Source organism: Canis aureus, chromosome 9, assembly GCF_053574225.1.
Source record: "Canis aureus isolate CA01 chromosome 9, VMU_Caureus_v.1.0, whole genome shotgun sequence".
NCBI classification, from domain to species: Eukaryota; Metazoa; Chordata; class Mammalia; order Carnivora; family Canidae; genus Canis; species Canis aureus.
In genome coordinates this window covers 30,760,085-30,785,369 of record NC_135619.1, presented here as the reverse complement: position 1 = coordinate 30,785,369, position 25,285 = coordinate 30,760,085, and the positions used below count along the sequence as shown (strand labels likewise).

The 25,285-nt window shown below is 37.7% G+C and overlaps 1 protein-coding gene and 1 long non-coding RNA gene across 11 annotated transcripts in view; one reads left to right on the top strand and one right to left on the bottom strand.

Moving 5' to 3' along the window:
• The window catches only part of TRIM9 (tripartite motif containing 9), a 108,487-nt gene that overhangs the window by 5,765 nt on the left and 77,437 nt on the right, over window positions 1–25,285 (top strand). The window lies entirely within an intron of this gene.
• LOC144320572 (uncharacterized) lies at window positions 1,662–17,707 on the bottom strand. The gene is made up of 3 exons (XR_013386197.1): window positions 17,006–17,707; window positions 8,550–8,809; window positions 1,662–5,143 (listed from the first exon to the last, which is right to left on the bottom strand). It is a non-coding gene; the product is annotated as an uncharacterized LOC144320572 (long non-coding RNA).

The following is a 25,285-nucleotide window of genomic DNA, read 5'->3' as shown; positions in this document are numbered from 1 at the left end:
AGAGTGCCTCACATCCCTCACCCCAGTCCCAACCCTGATGGATAGAATCACTTGCTACAACACCTGGCTCCTAGTTTTACTGTTCAGCCAGAGACAACCTCCAGGCAGGATGCATTTGAGAGCAGTGGGGGCAGGGAGGCACTGACCAGCACTATTGTACAGTCTGAGAGGAAGCCATGCTAGGTGCAGAAGAAAGCCCTTTTGCTCTACTTAGATATTCTACATTTTAGCTACAGTACTAGTTTCTTGAGCTGATTTGAAAGAAAAGTAAAAGAGTTGGTGATGATGAAAAAGAAGTTCTTAGAAGAGAACACTGGCATCGGTAGCTCAGTGCTTACTCTCCCCAGCAATGCTCCACCACCAAGTGGTTTGTGTTGTCCCTCTATGGTGAATTGGCCACGTCAGAGCAAAGTCCCTCATTTTGCTTATGTTAGAGTGGAGGAAGGAGGACAGAGGTGCCAAAACATGACTTTGTACTAAGTTTGGGTACTTCTTCTAAAGTATGTGATTGAGCTAGGAGGGGGAGATTTTTTAAACCATATAGTTTCATATGAATAATGGCATCTGTTTATTAGAAGGAAAGAAGAACTTTAGTAATCATGGAGTTCAGTGTTTTGGTGGGGTTTTTTTTGTTTTGTTTTGGTTTGATTTGTTGTTTTTTTGTTTTTGTTTGTTTTTGTTTTGTCTTTTGGCCTTATACCAGCAGTACTCTTCTTGCTCTAGTTAAATGTTTCCCTCACCACAACATTCCTACCTCTGCCCGGCCCTGAGATTCTGGTGGGGATGCCAATCCAATGCCCTACCTTAACCTGGCCAAATGGAAGGGCATGTGGCATAGGCCTGGTCAATTGTCATACCCTATCCCTCTGGCCCAAGTGATTAATTTCAAAGATTAGCACGTCACTCAAGCCAGTCCAATCACAGTCCTTTTCTGAGGCTTCTATATACTGAGTCAGGGACGGAGGAGCCTTACTTTCCTCTGGGCTTGTTGCAGCTAGAATAATAAAAGCCAGGAAGTGTTTATGTCTGTGCCTCTTCCTCCTACCACTACATAAATAGAAGAGAATAAGGCAACCCACAGAAATACAAAACTGAGAAATGGAGAGAGAATTCTGAGAACAGTATTTGAGACTCGCCATGAGTGAGTCCCACTGCCCCATCCTGCCTTTTGAGTTACTGGAGTCAATAAACCTCCCCTCCTTTTTTGTTTTAGCCAGTTTGTATCAGCCACTTTCAACTGAGAAGTCCTCACTTATAAAAGCACATGCGTTGGGGCTCCCTGGGTGGCTCAGCGGTTTGGCGCCTGCCTTTGACCCAGGGTGCGATCCCGGAGTCCCAGGATTGAGTCCCACGTCGGGCTCCCTGCATGGAACCTGCTTCTCCTTCCTCCTGTGTCTCTGCCTCTCTCTCTCTTTCTATGTCTATCATAGATAAATAAATAAATCTTTTAAAAAATAAATAAAATGAAATAAAAGCACATACGTTAACACATGTGAACATTTGTATTTGAAGACATTCTCATTCATTTTAGATATTGTCTCTAGAATACTATACTTAGAAGGCTGCATGCTGATGCCAAAGAAACAAATGGAAAGCAGTTTCGATACAATGAAGCAGAAAACATATGATATTTAATATAATGCTGTTTACCCATTCGCTGATTGTGTAGGCTGTATGAGCTTATTGAGCTATAGGCTGGACAGGGAGGTTCTGAAATCAAACTTCTGTCAATAATCAATTTTATTTGTCTTGAAAGGCAAGAAATCTCTGAAGACATATACATCTTGTTTTGACCTGTTCTCTACGTCAGATTTCTCAAACTGTTTCCAAACTTAATAGTTTTGAGACTTTCCATTCTAAACATGCTCCTGATGATTCACAGTGTACATTATTATATCAGTGTACTGATTCATTCTGCAGCAATTTATTTAATCTAGAATTTTCTAAACTTATTTGACTTCGGAAACTATTTTTAAAAATTTTTCTAATTTTTCCAGTTTTATTAAAATATTGACATATAACATATATAAGTTAAGGATGTACAAAGTAATGATTGGAGACATGTATATATTGTGAAATGATTACCGCAATAAGGTTTATTAGCACCTCCATCCTCTCACATAATTACCTTTTCTGTATGTGTGTGGAGATAATTTTTAAAAATTACACTCTTAACTTTCAAGTATATAATACTGTATTGTAAATTATAGTCACCAAGCTGTATATTAGATCCTAGAACTTCTTCTAATAGCTGGAAATTTGTACCCTTTGACCAACATCTACCATTTCCCCCAATCTCTCGCCCCTGACAACCACCATCCTATTCTCTCTCTGGGTTCTGCTTTTTTTGGATTCCACATATAAGTGAGAACATACAGTATGTGCCTTTCTTTGATTTATTTCACTGCATATAATGCCCTTGAAATCCATTCATGTTGTTGCAAAAGGCAGAATTTCCCTTTTTATGACTGAATAATATTCCTCTGTGTGTGTGTGTGTGTGTGTGTGTGTACCACATTTTCTTTATCCATTCATTTGTCAATGCACACTTAAGTTGTAGAAATTATTTTTTAGCACCAGATGTATTTGGGAAACACTAGACAATAATCAGCTATTAAGTCAGTAAAAATGTAAACATTCTTAATTTCTGAAGTGTGCAGAGTAGACTATTCTAAAACTCCAACCTGTGGTTAATGTTCCAAATAAGACTATCCTTAAATCTTATGTTAATTATTAAAATTAGTATTAAAAGTTAAATTTATGTTATTCTTTAACTGTTAAAGTCAAAGATAGAGGTAAAGGCAATTAATGTAAGTTTTGTAGTGTTTATATACATGTGTTCGATATATATTGCTTCCCCTTATATTGTAAATAAATGAAAAAATTAGTTTAGATATCAGTAATACTAATATAACTAGAAATAACTGCTTTGATCTACTTTTGACTATTTTTAGGCATTGTGTACATGATGCCAAATGACTTATTTGAATTTGTCATTAAATTGTGGTAGATAGAAATAGGTCGTTTTTAAGGTACTTATTTTTTTTTTAAGATTTATTTATTTATTCATGAGAGACACAGAGAGAGAGAGAGAGAAAGACAGAGACATAGGCAGAGAGAGAAGCAGGCTCCCCACAGAGAGCCTATGCAGGACTCCATCCTGGATCCCAAGATCACGCTGTGAGCTGAAGGCAGACGCTCAACCACTGAGGCACCCAGGCATCCCTAAGGTACTTATGATAAAGCAAAAAGGATAGTTTAACTAAAAGGTTAAAACTCTAAAGGTGATCCTGTAACAGCATATCACAACAACTTATGAAAGTTAAAAGAACAGTATTTTGCCTGTTACTTTCCAAGCTTTGCTAATATTTTCAAAATGACATTTAGAGTCAATTTGTACCTTGGGAGAAGAATTATCTATAAAATGGCCCCCCAGCAGTGTACGTAGATTATTAGAGATGATCTAGGTTTTGTCATCAGCATGTCTAATTTATTCCAGAAGACATCTCAAGGCCAAAATGCTTCCCTGGAGTGTTCTCACAGCAGTTTTATCCCAACCCTAAACTGGGCCCTTGTCTTAAACTGAGCCTATCTCAGACTGAGATTACTCAAAAAATTTCAAGCAGAATGCACAGAATACACTTGACACATCATCAGGGAAATCATCACAATTTCACTTCACTTTTGGTTAGCCCTGGCTTTGCCATCTTTTAACTTTTATGGCTTATGGTGAAACATTTTGGCCTTGGATCCAGCCATAGTCCCATCTGCCTAAGTTACCTCTTCTTTCTTGACTTGCATGGCCTTCCAGTTTCCCCACAGAGCCCTGTGTCTATCAGCCCTCTATCAGCCCTCCAGCATTTTCTTAAACTTGACCTTCAAATCAACTAAGCCATTCTCAACAGCCTTGCAGTAGATCAGTCTGCCAGCAGGAAGCTGAATGCTGCTCCCCGTTCCACCAGCATCACTCTTACACCAGCGGCACCCCCACACCAGCTGGGTTTAATTAGAGACACTTTTTTTCCCTTGACTATAGAAAGAAAGTTTTCTTCATTTTGACTAACTCATTTTAAGCTGAAAAAGCAAGAAAACTTGTCTTGAGTTTCTAGTCATGAATAAATAAGCACCACTGACTTTTCTCTCTTCCTCAAAATGCCTGTCTAGAGACTCATCTCCTCATGGTCTCAACTCCCACCAGCACTTGAATGTCTAAAACAGATCCAGACATTTCAGTCCCATTCCCTTTCACAATGTGTTCCCAAACTCTCTTCTATCTTCTGTCCACCCCTCCCTTAGCTCCCATCTCTTGAGTTCCAACACTAAGCACCCCCCACTGTATTATAATTGCATATGTTAGAATCTTTCATTGGACCCTACTAACTCAAAGTCATAGATTATTTCTTATATACCTTTGTTTGCTCCATTAGTGCTCTTAGTAGCTGTTTGAAAAGGTTTAATGAAAAAAAGAGTCCGTAAAAAGATTAATGATTAGCAAATATCCCAATATTTTAAGTTTCTCATGTTAGCCTGATAATAGTGAAATCTGAAAGCTTTCTCTTTTTCCTTTTGTTAAAAATTTACTGAGCACTTACTACATGCCAGGACTACTCTAAGCCATTTCCTGGCACTTCTCATTTTATCTTCAGAATCTTCCTATGAGAAAACTAGGACATAGAAAAATCATAAAGTCATACCAGTTGTAAGACTCCAGAGCTTACATATTGAACTGCTACTCCGTCTTACTGTCTGATAATCACAGGAAATACATGACCTAGAAAGCACCATTTTATGGTCCTATAGATTATAATGGCATAACAAATAAACTGAGTTCCATTAGTTCTCATGCATGAAAATTACTGAAAAATTAAGTAATTTGTCCCCTAAGTTTTCTTGTGACAAAATAAATTTAAAGAGGAAAATATAAGGCAGAAGGAAGGGAAAGACAAGTATGTTGAGGACACCATAGACGGGATCCTTGGAGGCATATGCCATAGGACTGATTACCTTGGGAGGGGTCCTTGGGAGGGGTCCTTGGGAGGGCTCCAGCCTGCCTCCTTGTCAGAACCAGTCAAACAGCAGACAGGCAATGGGGTTCTCTCAGCTCAGCCACTGATTCATTGTTGTCTTGTAACAAAACCATCATCTTAAAATTTATAGACAGAAATGACATAAATATTAGGTTGACGTTTTTTGGTATTTTCAGCATCTTTATTTCTGCAGATATAAAACATTTCTAAGTCTATCTTGAACACAAAAATATGTTGAAACCCATAAGCAGGTATCTGTTTCCTTTCCGTTTTTTTCTTGGACCTTTTGCTGAGGTGGTTAAAAGAAAATATGTACATTCCTTTTCAAGAATATATGCCTGGCCGCCTTTTCCATAGATATAAAAAGGAATATATGAATTGGAAAAGCCAATTGTTTACGAATGGGTTTAAGCACTGCCAAATAAAATTTGTTTTTCATAAGCCTTGCATAGAAACAGAACTGTGTGTTTTATATAATAGCTCTGCTCAAAGAAGAAACTGTTCCTTAAAGAATTAGCTTTGGAAGTAGAATGCTAAACATTGTTCTTTGGTGTGGGAATAGTCACCTTCTGTCATTAGCCAGTACACATAGATGGTGAATTCTCATCTGCTGATTTATTCATGTGAAGCTGACTTTCCAGCCAGATAGCATCAATTCAGCTTTATTGAGATTTTTGTTCATCTTCTCTTTACTCTCATTTTGCCTGCAGCTTGCATTTTAAGAAGCAACTGTTTAACACCAAATACTACTCTCTCCCATGCTCCAGCAAAAAGCCTGGGAGAAGGCCATGTTGCTCTGACCTATGCTGTACATCAGCCTGAGACATTATCTAATCTCTGAAAAAGCAGGTTGCAGAGGGAAGTGAATGTGAATATGGGGGCTTTTATAGTTTCTACTTAAAGCAGGTCTTCTTAACAGGCCTTTTGATTTTGTAGGGAGCAAATGCTTGGAAGGTCAAATATATACAGGTTCAGTGATAATCACAACTCACCAAAAGCTAAAGGGAAAGAACTCTGTAATATAATCTATCATTTTTTATTGTCTATACTGTAATTTCTTTTCATCAGTAAAAATAACCAACAACTGATTATGTGTAATACATTACATAATGCCTGATATGCTGTGGTTGTTTGACATCACCCAGACACACCAATTCATGATAAAATTGATAACATGGTAAAATGGGGTTGCTTATGCTGTTGCATCCCCACTCCTACATCTATGAAATGGTATCCCAAGAGCATTAGTCACACAAAATCAAATGTATAAGTGGACTCCCATCCAATCTAATAAATCTTACATGATGCAGATAAATCTGTGGTGCTTTTAACAAGCAGTTGTTACTGATTTTATTGACCATCAATCATCTGTCCCAGACTTAGCAAGGAAATATGATAAAGAGCTTTCAACACACAATCAATATAGTGTGAAGAAGCTTGATGTTTACAGTCAACTCATGTTATCTGGCTACCTTCTGCCATTATGGAAGCAAATCTGCCATTAGTGGAACTAAAATATTGTTCAGTATTAAATAAAATTTTATCTGCTTTCTACTTTGAGAAACAAGAAATATGGAAATACAAAAATTTAGATAAGTATTGAATTTCCAGGCCAGCCTCAACAAGCATGATACCCAAGTGTGACTACCACTCTGTTACTTCAGAAATGGCACCTTTATGCTTAGACTGAGGATGTGAATTTCTGATTGCTCTGGTCACTGCACATAAAAATGTTGTGGAAAAATTTGAATTGATAGTGAGGTCCTATTATGTACATATAAAAAGTAATAGTAAATATTGGTGTTAATTGGCAAATCAACACAATATTTTACATTAATTTTAAAAACCATCAAACCCAAAAAGAAAATTCATGCTTCTAGCATTGATAACCTCTTTGATTCTTGATTTCCAAAGAGGCTACACCATCTTACACTCCTATCAGCAATATATGAAGGTTCTAATCTCTCCATATTTTTACCAACACTTGCTATTTTCTGTCTTTTTGTCTAGAGCCATCCTAATAGTTGCAAAGGGATGTCTCATATGGTTTTGTTTTGCAATTCTGTAATGACAAGTGATATTAAACATCTTCTCATGGACTTATTGACTATTTTTGAATCTTACTTAGAGAAATGTCTATTCAAATCTTTTGCCGCTTTTAGTTGGATTATTTCTCCTTTATTGTTGAGCTGTAAGAGATCTTTTATATATTCTGGACACTTATTCACTCATTTAAAATGGAAGGGACAGAGATGTGAACCTCTCTTCTCTTGGAAACACAGAAAATAAAAAGCAGACACATAGCTGAGTGTGAGGAAAAAGTTGTCAAGACAGGGCTACCAGGACCTACTGCTAATTTCCTGCCCAGTAACCTCTATCAGCCAATTCTGAAGCAGAGCTCAGATAAGTTCTACTAGAAGTGGCCCTGATGAATAGGAAACATTGGAAAAGTCCAAAAGTAGTAGGAGGAAATAAATTTGGTTGTCAATGTACCTGGATATGGTGGCTGTGCCTCCTCCTTGAGTTACACTTCTGCCAACTTTGGTGATAGAGTTCATCTCAGTATAATAAAGTTCCAGTGGTGCTATGATTTCTGTTACTTACAGATTACAATTGTGGTATTTTTTAAAAAATCACTTCAGGGTGTCAAAATGGTGCATTCTTCCCCTGTACTTGAGCGTTACAAATTGATAGAATTGGGACACTGGATATTTGAGATCACTTGCCAACCCCCTCCAAAATCAAAGGAATAAATTCCAGAATATTTTCATAAATTATCATAATCACACAGTGTGTATTACCAAAAAAAAAAAACCCATTGATTTCTTAGAACTTGTATTAAAAATTCTGGACATCTAAGGACCCATTTTCAGTTGCTTCTATGTGTGTGTATGTGTGTATGTGTGTGCTCAGTGAAGCTCAATTAAAACACCTATTCTCTTTTGGGGGCTCTCTTCTCTCAGACACTGATAATCACAGTTTTTTTCTATACTCCATGACCACAACTATCAAAGTTTACTTAAACCTATTGTTTTCTCTTTAAGGAGTAATTACATGGTCTGTACTATTGAGTTAATGTTCCTTCATTTTAAATATTATTTTTTTAACATTGGCTCTCTATAGATAGTGCCTTTGCTCAAAGGATCCATCTAATGCAGGAGTTTCAGCATAAAAACTGGACAGGAAAGAATTTGTAGAAAATAGGCTTTGCTTTTTCCCTCACACAGGGAGAACTGCTGCATTGCATCATGGCTATCCCCTTTGGTTCTCTGATTAACTCCAGCCCTAGCCAGAGCGCAAAAGAAGTTTATAGGATGAAGCAAAAGAGAGTCTCTGGTTGCTTCTCTCCCCCTTCCGGTATACTACTTGCCAACTCTGCTTGCACCTTACTGACCACCAGCACTCTCTACTCTTCCCCTCCCCTCCCACAGCGATCCCCTGTGAATCTTCTGGTTTCTGCCTGCCTGTCTGCAAGCCCAGCTTTGGCCCTAAATACGGGCCTTTGTTTGGTTATCTCCACACCTTGCTCTGATCCCTGTATGTCCAGTCTGTTCATCCAGCCCCAGAACCTTGACCAGCAACTCCCAAGAGAGCCTCTCTGTCCAGCCCAACTGGCTTGTGCACCCTCTGCCTCCAGCCTGACACTGGCTATTCCGGTGCTGGCTTCCTTCCCAGAGAAGGACCCAGTGATGACAGCTCCTCAAATCATACTTCGTGGGTAGCAGCTTCAGAGTTGGCATGGGTCCCAACAATAGATTACTGTAATGTACTTGGCCCATCACCTGTAATGGTAAAATAAGATTATAACATATACATCTGGGTTGTATAAAAATGCACTCACATAACTCTTTTCGTTTGAAACATGTCATAAAATGATTTAGCCAAATACAAACACAGAATCCGTTGACATACAACCACCACTGAAATGAGACATTTAGTTGAATCTGGAAGTTCTGCTTATGCTGAAGGCAGAAAGTAAAGAATAATTTATAAATTTCATCTGCAAAACACGGAAGGAATGAATTATTTACTAGAATATTATTACCCTATTTGGAGGCTAGCCAGAGACTGGTCAATTACTATCTTCTGAGTGGAGCCAAATAGTTCAATTATATCGTAGTCTTACCTCCATAGGTCTATTTACTAACATGAAAGTAATGTCATCAATTTACCATTTATATGTGATTTAATTTGCATGTTGTTATGACTTTTAGATTATGGTCAATTATTAAATGTTCTAAAACTATATGTACAAAAGGTTATTATTGTGAGCTACAGCCCTCAAACACTAACCCAGTGTTTTTAGAGAAATTATTTAATTAGTATATATATACCTGAGGAGATTGGTATAAAAATTACATAAATATGAGATTTGAAAATTAATTTCATTTTGTATTTGTTCATATCTCCTGATTTTCTTCAGGGATTAAATCATATTTATCAGTGTACACAAAACCCACTACATTCCTTCCTGTCCTTCTGTTCTTTAATCTTCCCAGCCATGTTAAGGAATTTTGATGGTCTGTATTCAGAGCTCCACCCTCACGAAACTACCACAAGGCCCAGTGTGGGCTGAGTGACACCTTCCCTGTTGCTGATTCAAGTTCAGGATACTGGTGGTGTAGCATAGACACTGGCTGTTTAGCTGGTCCTGCGCTCCAGGTGTTTTCAGCTGCTCAACTGGGGAAATTCACACAGAAAGGGAGATTTCCAGTTTGACCACAGAGACAAAGCACTTTTATGTGCCCAGACAGAGAACTGGATAATGGTTACACAGATAATGGTGTGTGACCATGTCAATTCCCAAGCACCTCTAAGAAGAAATTGTTCTCATAAGTATTAAAATCAAGGTCCTGGAACAGCTGGTGCTAGAACAGGATTTGCTGTGTGAACCATGCTGCGGGATGTGATTTCATATCAGTGTCTTTTTCACCATGAACTATTTCTTTGATTTGATAGCAAGGATCATTAGAATTGCATTAGGAAGAGAACTTTGTGCCTATTGAAGCTGAGACTGAGGGCCAGAACTTAAGTCTGACAATTCATGAACACCTCACCTCCAAGCTTAAAACACCCTATGGAGGCTCTCATGTATCCTACAGGAAACATGGGACTCCTTCCTCCCTGCTCCTAAAAGTAGTCGATCATGCATGTCACTGTGAGGTGGCCACATCAGTTGCCTTGCTGGCTAAGGGCAAATGATGACAAGCATTTTAACTATATATAAGCTAGGAGAATCGAAGATGCACAGCAAGAATTCAGGTAACAGACAACAAAATAGTCAAGAGAAGTAGGAAATAGGATATGCATGGCAGAAATGTAAAAACAAGTCTCTGGTTATGCCTTTTTATAGCAAGTGCTAAAATGAGAATTAGAGCCAAAGATCTAGGGCCTGGATGAAGAGGCCTTTTTGTGATAAAGCTACCGTGTGTGGGGGCTGCCTACATGGTATTATGCAGCTCGCTAGTATGAAGCCCAAAGAGCTGAGATCTGTTCCTGGGTCCAGTATTATCCAGACAACACAATATAGGGCGGGGAACTTGGGCCGAAACAGACTGCCTATGTTTAACCCCTGGCTTTTCCACTGCTTAGCTGTGTGAACTTGGGTAAGTTATTTAACCTCTCTGTGCCTCTGTTTTCTCATCTGTAAAATGGAGATAATAATCAGTCCATATAGAGTTGTTGAATCACTATATACCTGGAACCAATGTCACACTGTATATTAATTATGCTGGAATATAAATTTTTTTAAATCAGGCCAAACTCCAAGGATTGTTATGAGGATAACAGGTATGGTAGATACAAAGCCATTGAAACACAGCCTGGACAGAATAAGTACATGATTAATATGAGCTATTTTACCTATGAAATGGGACTTTAAATTCATATAGATATAATTTATATTATAAAAATATAATTTATATTCTTATATTATGTTATATTATATTTTATATATGATTTATTATAAGGAATTGGCTCATGCAGTTGGAGGCTGAGAAGTCCCATGATCTATCATCTGCAAGCTGGAGACCAAGGCAAACTAGTGGTGTAGTTTAGTCTGAGTCTGAAGGCCTGAGGACCAGGGAAGCTGATGGTGTAGTTCCCAACTCGAGGGCAGGAGACTAATGTCCCAGGTAAACGATCAGTTTTATAAAGAACAAATTCTTTCTTCTTCCACTTTTTGTTCTTTCAGGCCCTCAATAAATTGGATGTTGCCTGTGCACACTGAGAAGGGCAATCTGCTTTACTCAGTCTACTATTTCAAATGCTACCAATTCAAATCTTCACAGACACATTCAGAAATAATGGGTAGCCAAATATCTGGGCAGCCCGTGATCCGGTTAAGTCGACACATAAAATTAACCACCACATTGGTTTAGTCAAAAGTTGGCCAAGAGCAATGAGAAATTCAGATGGATCAGATTCCTCTCCCAAACATCAGAGTTAAGGCAGCTCAGCCATCAGCATTTGCTCTTTGTTCTTGCCCAGGGTCTGCTCAAGGCCTTCCTGACTCACACTACTGAGTATTTACAAGGAATTTGGGCAGTGACTTCAAGGAGGGCAGCAAAAATGGAAAAAAAAGATTGACAGGCAACACGTTGCTTCTGAATGCAGCCCCAAATGGGCACGTGTTCCTAAAAACTTTATGTAAGCCAAATTATATTTTAAAGGTATGAAGACATTTTCAATATAAAGAAATGGTATATATTTTTCAAACATAAATATCTATCGTAAAGCCATGATTCCTAGATTCCAGGACTCCAACAAGTTAAGAATAGCCTCTTAAATTGTTTTCTAGAAAAAAACAAAAACAAAAAACAGAAAGAAAAATAATTTTCAAAAGAATTGTAAGGTACATCTCCATATCAGAAACATTAACATGGAATAAGAGTGGGGTAGGGGTCCATCAAGAAATTGAGAATACTGGTGGCCACATCTAATAAAAAAAAGGCAGGAGACACAGAGCTAGGGGCCTCTGTTTTGATCCTGTATCTCCCTCTTGGGCAGCCCACTTGAGTCCCCTGGACCTCCAGCTTCTTGTGTATAGGATAAGGGTGTAGGATTAGATGAGAGCTAAGGTCCCTGTCAGGGGCGAATTTAATTGGGATCTAGATTTATTGATGTTTCTCTGGCTCGGTTCCTGAGAAGAGTTTCTTGGATAAAACTGTCTGCTACCTGCTGTTTGTGCCTTTGTGAAGAGACACTTTAGTTTTCCTTCTATTTCAAGTTTCTCAGTTGGAATTTCAACATTTGAAAATCAAAAGAAGTTGGACCAGCTAGCAGCAACATCTTCCATCCTCCTCATTTTACCCTGGCCGTGACAGTACACTACAGCTCCAAAGCAGGGTAGAAGGAGCTGACAGCTCAGGTACAATGCACACAGGCAGCTAAGTGGGGAGAGGAAAGCCCATACTGCCCAGCATTGGACTCTGCTTCTCCATCCCAGGTGGAACAACCCACTGTGGACCTGTAATGACCTTTGTCTACATAGGATACTCACTATCATTTCCTTGCAGAGGAAGAAAAGCATGGGGGAGGGGGAGGTGGTCAAGAAGGAATAAACAAGCTGTTTTTGACTATTTACTTCCTGAAATGAGAAGTAAGATTTAAGTTGAAAGAGGTCAAAGGTAGAAACAAAATGGGTAAATACAATTATGCCCCCATCATGGGGATTTTGAAGATTAAGTGTTGAAATGAACCTGGCCTTAAACTCCCTTATCTCAGAGGAAGAGCCATTTAGGTGCTAAATTTCCAAGGGGAATAAGGTATGTGCCAAATTCCTTCTATTTCAAGTGATTATTACTTATGCAGAAAAAGTAGATATTTGGTTTTTTGTTATTATCATTGCTGTGATTCAGTGGTATGCTGGTAAATATGCAAATCCTTGATTTGCAGCTTTTACCATGGCTGACTTCCAGCTACCCTGACATGAGAGCACTGATCCTGAGCAGAGAGTCAGAACAAACCAGCTCTAGGACACCACCTACTTATTGTGAGTTCTTTTGCTTTATGTCAGACTGGATGAAGTGCCAGACTGCAAGTCTTCTAAAATTATTTAAGCCTGCAGCTGGAAAAAAAAAGTTACAGAAATTTTTAGTGTAGAAATCATTATTAATGTACAGCTCAGTGAGTTTTCACAAACTGATCACACCTATATAATTAGCAAAAATCAAGAAACAAAATATTATCAGTCCCCCAGGAGCCCTCTCCTTGCTGCCTTTCAGCCAACAGCACAGCCCATCCCTATCCAGGGTAACCAGTACCCTGTCTTATAACAGCATGTTAATTTTGTCTGGTTTTGTGTTTCACATGAAAGTACTCAGCATGCACTGCAGCATGGCATCTTTTGCTCATCTTTATTTTCATTGGATTCATTCACCTTGATGTATCTAATTTTAGATCATTCCTTCTTTATAGTATTTTATTTTAGGAATATTCCACAATTTATCCATTCTACCATTGATGGGCATTTGGGCAGTTTCCAGGTTTTGGCTATTATGAGAGGTGCATCTTAAACACTATAGAACATATCTTTTGATGCACAAATGTAAGCAGTTCTGCCGGTTATACCTCCAGGAGGGAGGTTGCTGGGTCATGGAGTATGCATAATATCAGCCTTAGTACATGCCACCAGTGTTACCAAAAGGTGGTGTCACATTACCTCGGTAGTACTCCTCATTGCCACCAACATTTGCTATTAACTGTTTTCATTTTAGCTCTCCTGGTAGGTATATAGCAGTGCCACAGTGCTGTGGTCACTAGTGGTATTGAGCACGTTTTCATATATTTTCTGGTCCCTTGAATATCCTCTTTCATGTGGAGTCTAAGTAATTTGCCTACTTTTTCATTGAATTGTCTGCCTTTTCTGTCTTTTTTTTAAAGATTTTATTTATTTATTCATGAAAGACACAGAATGAGAGAGTCAGAGAGACATGCAGAGGGAGAAGTAGGCTCCATGCAGGGAGCCCGATGTGGGACTTGATCCCATAACTCTAGGATCACGCCCTGAGCCAAAGGCAGATGCCCAACCACTGAGCCACCCAGGCATCCCGTTGTCTGCCTTTTTCTTACTTACATGCATTTTAAGTCTCTCTCTCTCTCTCTCTTTTTTTTACCTACGAATACTAGAGAAAAAAGAAAGAAAAGGCCTCAATTCTGAGATAAGCTGCTTTTCCTTGTGGGCCAAAGATATTAATTAGAAAAGATTTGTCTCCCTGTTTTCTTGTGTAATTTTTTCTCAATGTAGAGTTTCTCCTACACTGTACATTGCTCTTTATCAAGCCTCTATCAGATTTTGTGCTTATTTCATAAAAATATTGATGAATATTTCACTTAGAATATAATATTTCACTTAGAAATATTATAAAGCAGTTTGGGGAGAAGGGTTTTTTTAAAGAACAAATAGTACAAATGCAAATGCATTTTCAAAACTGAACAATTCTTTCTTAAATGAAAGTAAGAGCTATTCAAATAGTCTGTAAGAAAAAAATAAATTGAAGCCTCAATTACCTCAAAAAAAGTAATTTTGATTTCTTATTAAATATGAATTTTTAAAAGTTTTCAGAGGTAAGGCTTCATTTTCCTTTCTGTTATCTCAAGAGAAAAACCTATTGCTTATCTATAAGTCCTTTTTTAAAAAACCATGTTCACTAAAAATTGAATTCCTCCTATGTATTGTGTGAGCTGTCTTATTTTTTTAAATCCTTATTTAGATAAGGGAGTGCAACCTATTCATACAAAACTGATTCTATGGCAAGAATATAGAAAAATGTTAAAAAAAATAGTTGACTATTTCAGGGATTAAAGAACTTTCCTTGGATAACTGAATGTGGGTCAAACATACCAAACAGTTTCTTTATAGAAGCCTAATTGCTTTACCTTCATTATTCTTTCTTAGGTAACAAAATAGAATAAAATATTAAGGCTACCGTTTCAGGAGAATTAAGTCTCCCTATGAAGAAAGAGAAAGAAATTTCCTGAAATGTTCCAGAAAAGATTGGGGATATTTTCAGAACCACCTGAAGGCCCAGGCATATTGCCTCAAAGACTAGGCCTGAGTGGTCCTGCCATGTGTGCCTTTTCACTACACATGGTATGGGGCAGCCCAGAGCAAAACTGGGAAGAAGGAAAATTTTTTCCTTTTGTGCGTTCTGCTTCTCTTGCCCCTATGCTGTCCCTTCGTGGTACTTCCTTACATTACTGAGACTAGGATTGGCAAATATAAAGCATCTTGCCACTCCTCTATTCTGCCCCATGGCAACCATTATTGTCAATCATGGCACTTTTCCTGTAAGTCCAGGTGTAACCCAAATGCAGCTCAGAATTCTTATCACAGCATGCTGAGAGACCAATACCAATCTATCAGAATTGTCATTTAAGATGGTATCTACTTGGGGCACCGGTGTGGCTTAGTCAGTTAAGTGACCCACTCTTGGTTTTGGCTCAGGTCATAATCTCAGAGTGGTGAGTTCAAGCCCCTCGTGGGGCTCTGTGCTGAGTGTGGTGTCACTTGAAATTCTCTCCCTCTCCCTTCCCCCTCTGCTACTCCCTCACTTGCATGCACACATACACGCACACACACACACTCTCTCTCACTCTCTCAAATAAATAAATAAAATCTTTTAAAAAATTTTTAAAAGATGGTATCTACTTGCCTTCACTTTCTTAGGCAATATGACTCTTAATCCATCTTCTGCCATAGCCCTAAAATGTAAATGTATTACTTTTCCCAAAATTATTTATATTATCTTATATGATGGTTCTTATTGTCTGAATCTCTGATTCATCATTTTTTATCCTGGTTCTGGACATCTTTCATCTCAACCAAAAATAAATAAATAAATGAACCAAAAAAAAACAAAAACAAAAAAAAACAAACAAAAAAAAATCCTAGGATTATAAGTCAAATGCCTATAGGAACCAGATGATACAAGCAAGGTTTTCATAGTTAGTCCAGGACAGCAATAGTTTTCACCTTCAGAAAGAAATACACTTTCCCTTTTTTCAAGTAACATGTGGCCCATGGTCTACCTTTCGTTTATCCACTTGTGAAAAAGGCATACAGGTTAATCTCATTATTCAAGGTATTTATGTTGTATAAAGTCACCAAAAACATTGATTTAGTGAATATTGAGCCATTGCTCCTATGGAAATTTAGGGCTAGGTTCTTGTGAGTTCTGGTCATATTTTTGACAAGTGATCAATATATAATCTTGTCTTTTGTGCTTTTCTATTTATAAATTATTTGTTTAGTACATAGTGTTAATTGATTATCATTGAACTCATGGCCAACAGCACTACAACTCACACCTGAACAAAGCTTATCTAACACATGCATTTTCTCCATAAGGCACATCAGAGCCTTCTTGCACTTAGGAACATCAGACAGCATTTAAACACTACACTTGGAGGTCATTTTAAATAGCAAGATTACCAACAAAGCACAGAAATGCAAAAACCAGAGCGCTAAATAAATATACATGAAAAGGACAGTTGTTTACAGTATGAGAGTTGACACAAGAAGGCAGAGCATCTACCTCAGCTAGGATGTGTGCATTGGACAACTCAGACTTTTTCACTGCTCTGTCCATAAGTGACCGTGAAAGCCCTATGATTTTTTATTTTAAGGTTACAAATAAATTTTAGGAAATAGGCAAATTTACTGATACGGAATCTGAATAATAAAGATCAATTGTATTGTTGCACCATGAGGAAAATAATAGTGTGAACACAAAGACAAATGGTGTCTGAGTTTGGTCTCAATGATAACAGAGAAAATGGGAGTCATGAGGCTGGCAAACTAAGGAAGGCGCAGTTACAGTCAGATATCACCCAGGAGAAATTTGGAGCCAGAGTTAGCAGATCTTCCAAGAGAAGCCCGCCATCTGGATCATTTTAATGTGAATTCTCCTGGTTTTAGATGTTGATTTAAATTAAAAACAACAGCACCATAGAACAGACTAAATATATCTCCTTACCTTGCCTGACTTGCCTGAGGGCCTCAGGTTTACAAGTTGTCCCTGTAGCCTAGAGCGGAGTTTCTCAGTCTCAGCACTATTGACATTTTGGGCTAGGTAATTCTTTGTTGGAAGGTGGATGTCTTATGCACTGTAGGACAATTATAGCATCTTTGGCCCCCGCTGGCCAGAAGCCAGTAGTGCATCTAACTCACCACCTACCCCCAAGCTGTGACAACCAAAAATGCCTCCAGATATTGCCAAATCACCCCTAGTTGAGAACTCACTGGTCTAGACCAAGACAGATGAACCACATAAAGGCATCTATGACTCAACTTTTCTCTGTTCCTAAAACTGCCACTCTCCTGATTATCCAGGCCTAAATCCTCCAAATACTCAGATATTTCCCTTTCTCATTCATATGTATTCTACTTCTAAACCTACCAGTTCTTACCTTCAACTACCCCTTTATTCTTACTAAAATCCTTATCTCAGTCCCCTATGTCCTCCCATCTAGCCTACCACAATAGTCTCCTAACTGGGCATTGTACACTAGTTTACCCTTTGTATATTCCATCAGGCCATCACTATGAATTAATACTTGAAGACACTGATTTTTTTTTATCATGTTGTTAACTTCATACCATTTTAGCCCTCATTTAAAAATGTTAGACAGTGCTTCTTTTATCAGAGATCATTGCTAAGCACCCAACAACTCCTGTAAGAGCTTATCAGAAGCATAGCAATAGAATAAACAGGTGTTCTAGAATGCCAGGAAGCCTGAATTAAGCCTTGGCTCCATCATAGCCTAGCTTCTTCTAATTCCTCCTCTTCTAATTCTACCCAACTTCCCGTTCTTCTGTTCTTCTCAACTCACAACCCACCCATGGTGGCAGAATGGTTACTGGCTAAGTTCTTGGGTTTTGAGATAAGCAAACTAAGGTTAAAATTCTCAAGAAGTTCTTTAACCTTTCTGAGCCTCATTTTTGTTATCTGCTAAGTGAGGATTAAAAATAATACATACAAGGTTGTTATGAGACTTAACTAATATTTTCCATGTAAGATACTAGGCCCATTTTAGGCACACAGGAAGCTCTTAATGAATGTCACATGGTATTTATTTTCATTGTACCTTCTTCTTGTGAGATCTTATTGATCCTACCACTTATGCTGCCTATTTGACATCTCACATACATTGACTTTATTCTGTGTACATGTGAGCATGCATGCACGTGCACACACATACACATAAACTCTATTTTATTTTTTTTAGTAGGCTTCACACCCAGTGTGGAGCCCAACACAGGGCTTGAAATCATAACCTTGAGATCAAGATCTGAGCTGATATCAATGCTTAACTGACTGATCCACCCAGGCATCCTAAAACTCTATTTTTTTTTAAGATTTTATTTATTTATTCATGAGCGACAGAGAGAGAGACAGAGAGAGAGAGGCAGAGACACAGGCAGAGGGAGAAGCAGGCTCCATGCAGGGAGCCTGATGCGGGTCTCGATCCTGGGTCTCCATCCTGGGTCTCCAGGATCAGGCCCTGGGCTGAAGGTGGCGCTAAACCATTGAGCCACCCGGCTGCCCTTTTTTTCTTTTTTTTTTTTAAATAGAGTTGTACTTATTGGGGACCAGAACCCTGTGTTTCTTCTCCTTAATCCTCATGATCCTAGCATAGTGCTAAAAAGATAGCTTACACCCAGTAAATACTAGTTCAGCTCTCAGGGTGTGGTCTTTAGACCATCTGCTGGGAACTTGTTAAAAATGCAGATTCTTGAGTGTCAGTCCAGACTCATGCTTCAGAAATTCTGGGGGTGGGACCCAGCAATCTGTTTTAATAAGCCCTCTAGGTAATTTTGATTTACAGGGAATTTTGATTACCACTCAAACCTTAATTCATTTATTCAGCAGGTATTAAGTACCTACCATTATCAGTAACTTTTACAAATTTGGGATATAGCAATAAACAAGAATATCTCTGCTATCATTAGGCTTATATTGTGTTGGAAGAAACAGACATAACACAAACCCAAATAAATAGTATATTTTCAGATAAGGGCAGGTGCTAAGAATAAAATAAAATACTAAAATGAGATGGAAAGTAGTTGGAAGGAGGTGGTAAATAAGGAATGATTTGTACCTGTTTTGGGTTGGTTTCCAATGCCTTAAAATACTTTTTCTTCTTTTTTATTTTTTGAGATTTTATTTATTTGGAGAGAGAGAAAGTGCACATGAGCAGGAGGTGGGACAGAGGGAGAGGGAGAATCTTAAGCAGCCTCTATGCTGAGCACAGAGCCTGATACAGGGCTCAATCTCATGACCCTGAGATCATGACCTGAGCCAAAATCAGAGTCAGATGCTCAACTAACTGAACTACCCAGGTACCCCTCAAATACTTTTTAAATACATGTTTTTCCTATGGTTTATAACTGATACTTGTATAAGGGTTATTTCAATAAAAGTTATTCCATCATTAGCAAAGCTGGCATTTTATTGTTTTTTTTTTCAATGCAATTGCTAGCATATAAACAAAAATTGTGAGACGTGAAGAATCAAGAAAACATGACACATAGTCAAGACAGGAAGCCCTCTGTATAGCAGACACAAAGTGACCCAGATACTGACATCATCAGGGATTTCAAAATAAGTGTGATACACATACAAAAAGATTTAGTAGAAAAGTTGGATAACATATACAAACAGATGAGTAATTTCAGCAGAGAGAGGGAAACCATAAAAAGGAAACAATGTAAATATTGGAAGTAGAAAGCCCTATTATCATAAGTGAAGGATTTATTAATTGCGCTTTATAACAGACTGGACATAGCAGAAGAAATAATCCGCGAACTTGAAGAAGTTATCATCTGAACTAAAACACTAAGAAGAAAAATAAGGGAAAGCAAACAAACAAAAAGCCAAAACAGAGGCTCTGAAATTTGTGGAATTATATTATATGGCCTAACAAACATATTACTGGAGTCCCAGAATAGTGGAGAAGGGGAATGGTACAGAAGAAATATTTGGAGAGATGATGTCTGTGAATTATCCAAATTTGAAAAGTTGTTTCAACCTAAGGATTCAAAAAGGGTAACAGAAACCTAAGTAGGATAAATGATACTGAAACAACTGGCTACTGTATGCAAAGATGATAGATAGAGGGGATCCCTGGGTGGTGCAGCGGTTCAGCGCCTGCCTTTGGCCCAGGCGCGATCCTGGAGACCTGGGATCGAATCCCATGTCGGGCTCCCAGTGCATGGAGCCTGCTTCTCCCTCTGCCTATGTCTCTGCCTCTCTCTCTCTCTCTCTCTGTGACTATCATAAATAAATAAAAAAAAGATGATAGATAGATAGATAGATAGATAGATAGATAGATAGATAGATAATAAACACAATGCAAACCTCAAGTCTTATATCAATCTTTATATAAAAAATAGTTTAAATTATAGTCCTAGAAGGATACATTAGAATCATAAAGCTGCTAGAAGACATGGGAGAATATATGTTTCATTTGGAAAGAGTAAAAATTTCTTAGAAAGAACACAAAAAGTGTTAACCATAAAGGAAAAAATACATAAATTAACTTCATCAAAATTTTAAATTCTTATAAACCAAAAGGCACCAGGACACAGACTAGGAATAAATAAAATACGTGTCAAAGAATTTGAATATGGTATATATATTCCTGCAATAAAAAATAAATACTCCAATTTAAAAATTACAAGACTTGGGATGCCTGGGTGGCTCAGCGGCAGCATCCTGCCTTCAGCTCAGGACGTAATCCCGGGTCTGGGGATCCAGTCCTGCATCAGGCTCCCTGCGAGGAGCCTGCCTCTCCCTCTGCCTATGTCTCTGCCTTTCTCTGTCTCTCTCATGAATAAATAAATAAAATCTTAAAAAAATAAAAATAAAAATGACAAGACTTGAGGAAGATACATATTTCCAGTTAGGGAAAGAATAAATCACAGTAATAAAAAGCAGGCATAACAAATACAGCAATGACATTGTAATAGCATTGTAATGGGACAGATGGTAGCTATACTTGTGGTGAACATGGCATAATGTACAAACTTGTCAAATCACTAAGTTGTATACCTGAAACTAATGTAATATTGTGTGCCAACTATACTCAAATAAAAATGACAGTACTTTTTAAAAAGATTTTATTTATTTATTCATGAGAGAGACAGAGAGACAAGCAGAGACATAGAGGGAGAAGCAGGCTCCCTGCAAGGAGCCCGACTGCAGGACTCGATCTCAGGACCCCAGAATCACAACTTGAGCTAAAGGCAGACATTCAACCACTAAGCCACCCAGGTGCCCCAAAAATGACAATACTTGAGCAGACACTTTACAAAAGAAATAGGAATGGCAATTAAGCACATGAAAAGATACTCAACATCATTAATCAAGTAAATGTGAATTAAAACTACAATAAGACACTATTTTATATTATACATTAAATTTTATATCATCTTTATATAATTTTTAATTTAATTTTAAAAGATGACATTATGAAATATCAGCAACAATATGAAGCTGCTAGAACTTTCATCCACTGCTGGTGGAGGAATAAAATGATTTTTGGAAAACTGGTGATTTCTTATAAACATTTATGTATGCTATGAATCAACAATACTACTCTTGGATATTTACCCAAATGGATATGTCCAGTAAAAGTTGTATGAGAATGTTCATGGTAGTCATATTCATAATAGCTTAAACCTGTAAACAACCGAAATGTCTATAAATAGGACCATGGATAGACAAATTGTGGAATAGCTACATAATGGAATGCTACTCCATGGTACAAAGGAATGAACTTGTGATACATATGAATGAATCTCAGAAACTTTATGTTGAATAAAAGCATACATGCTGTATGGTTCTATAAAAATATGATATAGGCAGAGAATGCTATGATGTGACTACTGAGGGAGTAAAGAAATTAACTAGATAGTAACAGGAAGATGAGCCAGTATAAGACTTCAAAGGGTAGTCTAAGGGAGTGAGAATAACCAAACAAAATGATATTTAGATTCTTGATAGATAATATGATGAAAATGTTTCTGAAATATTATCTTCACAACCAAGTGCAATTTGATTTACAGAAGAAAGAAACAAAAAGGTAGAAAACCCATTACAAATTTAGATGTGTTATAAGCAGAAGGAGGTGATTCATTGTGCTCCCAATTTGAATATTGGTGAACAATTAAAATTAATTGTTGAAAAATACATTTTGTGGGGGTACCTGGGTGTCTCAGTCAGTTAAGGATCCACTCATGGTTTTGGCTTAGGTTATGATCTCATGGGTCATGATTTAGCCCACATGTGACTCCATGCTCCTCGGGGAGTCTGATTGAAGATTCTTTCTTCTTCGCCTCTCCCCACTCATGCTCTGTCTCTCTCTCTTTCTCTCTTGCTCTCTTTCTGGGATAAATAAATAAATCTTTTTTAAAAAAAAGAAAAATATATCGTGTGTATCTTTAACAGATAGCCTGTATTTTCTATTAATAATGAGGGCACCTGGGTAGCTGCAATTCTGTGCTATGCCACAATTGCTGTTTCTGTAGAAATTAATTCGAAAGTCATGTGGTAACCATGGTAACATGAGGCAAAGTTGTAGAATTGGTGTTTAGGGGAAATGAAAAATCTCTGCCCTTCCTCTGCTCTCTGATCTTCTATGTTCCACTGTTTTTCTCCTCAGAGGAATGAGCTGATTTCCCAAGAACCATCGTGGGGAGAAGGCAGGGATTTGTGCTGACATCGGACTGGTCTAGGCCTGGCCAACTAAGCCTCCTCTTCATCAGTTTCTTCCTTTATGGACATACTCTGACCTGCCCTAAGGAACTTGGGGAACTGTGTAGTCAACCCAAGGATTCCTGAATCCTTGTTTATTACTACAGTCTCTAAAAAATGCAAATGATCACAGAAAATTCTTTCTTATACTTGGAGAGCTAAGAATATAAGCTATTTAAGCTTCTGAATAAGCAATATTTTTCTTATTTTTCAAATGTCTTATAACAAATCCCATCCAGAATCTTCAGGGCATTTGTCATTCTGAATTAGTGTGATAGAGATATTCCACATGCAGCTGAATTGAAGGGGCATCTGTAAGACAGAAATTTCTTTCTTTCAGATAAGAGTCTGAGCAGAGTATATCTGTTCTACTGAAGCAGTCATTGGGAATACAGGTGTCTTTGGTCCTTTGCCATCCTCCTTATGGCTCAGGATGGCTCACCACCCTACCTGCATTCTCACCACTGCAGTAGAAAAAGGCAAAGGGAGGGCATGTTCTGGAGGTTGCCTTCTCCTCACATCCAATGGCCAGAGTTTATACTAGGGCTACACTCAGGAGCAAGAGAGGCTAAGAAATGCAGTCTTTTATTCTGGTAGAGAGGATTTATATGCAGCTGAATCAATAACCTAATACTTATTTGATCTCATTTGGTCTTCCCAACCAGTAATGTTGAAGGAATAGGCAAGGCAGAAATAACCCTTTCCTTTGTGGTTGCCAGTCTCCCAGCATCTGCATGTTCACTCAGTGGTACTCAGTTATTAAGTAGTTATGTCTAGACTAGCCTCTGACTCCCAGTGCATGATTGTGTTGTGCTCTTATGCTGGGTCATCCTCAATCTTGTGTGCTAGCCAAGGCCTCTAGATTACCAGCAGACTTTTTTTTCATTTTCACTTGTTTTTCAGTCTTTTTACTGACAGACCATCAGCTGTTAATCTTTTTATAGAAGTGTTACCTTCAATAAGTTGTAGAATTAGAAAGTAAATAAACAAGGTTGTTAGAATTTAATTTAAAATAATATAAATCTGCTTGGCATCAGAACCCAAAGTTCTCTCCTTTGAGTAAATTATCTTTAATTAGTCTTTAGTGGCTAAACTCATGTATCAGCTTGACTCCTCAGGGATCATTTCCACTCACCTCTTCTTTCATACTTAAATTCCAGAGAGAAGGTTTAACTTATACAAATGTTTTAGTCTCAAAAGAATTTTTTAACTTACAGATTTTGTAAACTTGGTCTATTTTTTAAGTGAATAGAGTACAGTACTAGAAGAAGGATGAATAAATCAAAAGATCATGATTTTGATTTCATAACAAAAATAAAATATGATTTTCATACCTTCTGAAAACTGCTGTTGTACAATGCTACTCTATGGGTGTCATATTCTTAGTGTATCAAACAGTAGATAAGCAGATTTTAAAGGTGAAAAAAACCTAAGAAAAAATTTCAAAAATAACAAAGCAGTCCTTTAAATTTAGTGTTTTAGTTTAGCAGATACAGTATTGCTATAAAAGGGAACTCTTTTTAATAATATTAATTGACTTCCAGAAAACAAATCCTTTCATCTATGCAAGAAAATAAGATTTTCATTATAATCATCATCATTAAAGATAACGAAAGGAATATTTAATTTGTAAACATTTGTAAATTTCTTTGAATTATTTTAGAAGACAGAAACATTTTAATTCTGTAAAAAGAGCAGCACTCTTGATAATTAGGCAGTATTAGAATAATTCATTAGCTAAGTAATTGCTGTCATGGCCACCCAAGTAATTTGCTTCCCCTTGAAAGTGTGAACAGCAATTTCTACCAAAGGGTGATGGGGTTTTTTAGAGTATGGCATCAGTGGTGATGCAGCAGAATATGTCTGAGGCCCTATGCTGGCTACCCAAATGCTCCAGAAAGTAAAAGGCTCCAGAATGGTTGTTAATGAATGGGAGATGGGTTAATTATTCATTCTCCTATCTGGAGGCAGAAGCTAAGCCATGCCATGTCAGATGAATATTAACAGATATAAGATATTCCCTTGACTCTCTATTTTACCTTAATAGTATTGCTTCTTGATCCAGAAGCTGGACACACTGACCTTTGATTTGAAGGAGGTAAGGGAAAAGCTTGGCCAAATTGTATTCCATATGACAAGATAGCACTGATAGAGGAAACAAAGAAATGAAAAGAAAAAAACTGGTTGCCAGAAAAGTCAAGATCTTGGACCAGTTGCAATTAAGATCCTGGAATTGTGAAACTGGAAAGAAGGATAATGGCATAAAAAAGCAAAATACTGCAATAGCCTTTTTTGATGGTTTGTTGAGCTGTTGATCCAAACAAACTGCCTTGGTCATCTGTTTTGTATTCAGAGTGCTTTGCTCTCTGATGGATAGCTTGCTGTGCACATGTGAGGTGACATTTCCAAACTGCCTGAAAAATGCTGGACTCATTTGTTTAATGTCAACGTTTTATATGTTAGATTATGAGATCTGGGATTTAGAGTGTGGCATGTCTG